At 32.9% G+C, this 2409-nt stretch overlaps 1 protein-coding gene across 1 annotated transcript in view; it reads right to left on the bottom strand.

The window, feature by feature from the left end:
- The window catches only part of LOC102677528 (lysosomal acid glucosylceramidase-like), a 19550-nt gene extending 19400 nt beyond the window's left edge, over positions 1-150 (bottom strand). Inside the window, exon 1 of the mRNA XM_006617545.2 lies at positions 145-150. The gene's annotated coding sequence lies outside the window, so the exon portion shown is untranslated. The remainder of the gene's footprint in view (positions 1-144) is intronic.
- Positions 151-2409: the final 2259 nt, after the last annotated feature.

Below are 2409 nucleotides of genomic sequence, written 5' to 3'. Positions count from 1 at the left end.
AAAAAAAAAAAAAAAAAAAAATAAAACATCGATTTAACAATCGATACAGTGTTTTAACGTTCGTTAACGTACAATCTGACTTTTCAACGTGCACATTGACAAAAACATCTTGCTTTGCGTTTATTCAACTCTCTACCTTCTTACGAATATTTTGAACAAAACGTGCCTCGATATTTTTGAAATTCAAATTATTTGAGATGTCAACTTAAAAAATGACAAAGAATTATTCCAACATTTCTCCATATACCATATTCGAGTGGATGATTATTAAATTTTCGACGTTTCTGGATTTGACGTGATTCGTCGAATTCAAAAATTTCACGCTACTTATTTAAAAAAAAAAAATCACAAAATGACAAAATTGTGTACTGTGTGAAAAAATTGAAAAAAAAAAATTGATCCAAAAAAGAGAAAGACTCCCCACTTCGCTTCCACTAGCTTTTTCTCCTATCGCTTTCCTTCTATTCCGGAAGAAGAAAAATGGGCGGACGCTTGACAACTATATAGCCGGCTTATAGCCACGGAACACCGGGCGAGCGTAGTTCATAAATTCTCCTCCTTTTTAGATGAAAGAGTTCCTCGGAGGTGGTGGACAAGCGTTCGGCTTCGTGGCGAGAGGGAGGAGGGGGGAGGATATGATATATAGAGTTTTGATATCGGGGACCGTCCTTGGAGACACACGATTGATCTCGAAATGGGTCGGTAGAAGATAGGTGGGCGTAAATATCTAAAAAAAATTTTTGCCAGGTGCATCGCGCTCGTAAATCCGCAATTTATTCAGTGGCTGCCGGAGTTCACGTTTCATTACCTATCTCTCGCCAACCGAGCCAAGCGATACGATTGTTTTACGACCAATTCTCCTTTCTTTTTCCTTTCCTTCTTTCCCTCCCCCCTCTCTTTCTATAAGATAATTCAAAGTCTCGAATATATATATTCGATATATATTAGTATATATTCGAGACTTTGTCTCGATGTTATTGCTCGTTTTTCTATTCGAGTTAAATGGAATTGTATATATATATATTTTTTTTTAATACGTCATTGCAATTCGATATCTATACAAATTGTATTTATATTATATTGTACCCAAATCTCCTTTCTTTTTCCTTTCCTTCTTTCTCTCCTCTCTTTCCCCCCTCCCCTCTCTCTTTCTATAAGATAATTCAAAGTCTCGAATATATAGCTATATATATATGATTGTCTCGATATTATTGCTCGCTTCTCTTGTCAATAGAAATTTTTTTTTTTTTAATATGTCATTGCAATTCGATATTGAATCTATACGATATTATATTAGATTTATATTAGATTGTACTATATGACCAACTCTTCTTTCTTTTTCCTTTCCTTCTTTCTCTCTTTTTTTTTCTTCCCCCTCCCCCCTCTTTCTATAAGATAATTCAAAGTCTCGAATATATATTCGAAACTTTGTATATATACTGATTGTCTCAATATTATTATTATTCGATTTCTCTATTGGATTAAATGGAATTGTATATATACACATTTTTTTTAATATATCATTGCAACTCGATATCGATATCTATAATTTACGAATTTATATTAAATTGTATCATAAGAAATTATGTAAACTGTATGAATATTTTGCCTAGCATATTTTCATGTTGTCCTCTTATATTTCTTTTGTGTAATAACTTCTTTCCTGTATTGGCTCAATTTTGGTTTTTTTGAGAAGCGAGCAATTGTTGTACGAGTTAAATATTGAGTTCAATTCAAAAGTTTAAGTGTGGAAACTTAGTAAAAATCTTAAGGACAAAGATAAATCGGAAGCGAAAGTGGAAATTGGAAGAGAAGGATTAAAAATTAGGGCGTTTCGAACTTGTACTTATGTAAACGGTAGAAGTCCGTTTTTGAAACGGAATTAATAATCTGAGACGAGGAATGGATATTGCGCGATGATCGTTCTGAACGATGATTGGCCGATGAAAATCGTAAATGAGCCATCGTCACGGCCGAAAAAAGTTTATGACAACTGCACGGTAATAAAAGGAATAATTCGTTATTCTTCTCCGAAACTGGCAAGAAATCGATTAAGAAACAATTGGCATTAGTCGATAAATTTTTCTGCGTAACAAAAATTAGTCGAATCGAAATATGAAATTTTAATCCAATACTTGTTTCGCTTATTTACAATTGTTTTTAAAAAAATAAAATATTGGACACTCGAGAAGCAACGTTCGAAGAATTTCTTCGCGCTAAAGTCGTAAAATTTTATAAGAATGGAATATGTCGATTACGGAATTTCGTTGGGAAAAGATCATTAAAGTCAATGGATCGTATTTTCGAATAAAGATTATAAGTTTCGAAAATATTCTTCTATTCAACATTAAATCCGGAAAGTGATTCTTTCACCCTCGATTGAATCAAATGGAGTTCGATTTAATTCAA

Source organism: Apis dorsata, unplaced genomic scaffold, assembly GCF_000469605.1.
Source record: "Apis dorsata unplaced genomic scaffold, Apis dorsata 1.3 scaffold_315, whole genome shotgun sequence".
Lineage (NCBI taxonomy): Eukaryota > Metazoa > Arthropoda > Insecta > Hymenoptera > Apidae > Apis > Apis dorsata.
Note: the sequence above shows the minus strand (reverse complement) of the source record. Positions and strands in the feature narration are given on the sequence as shown.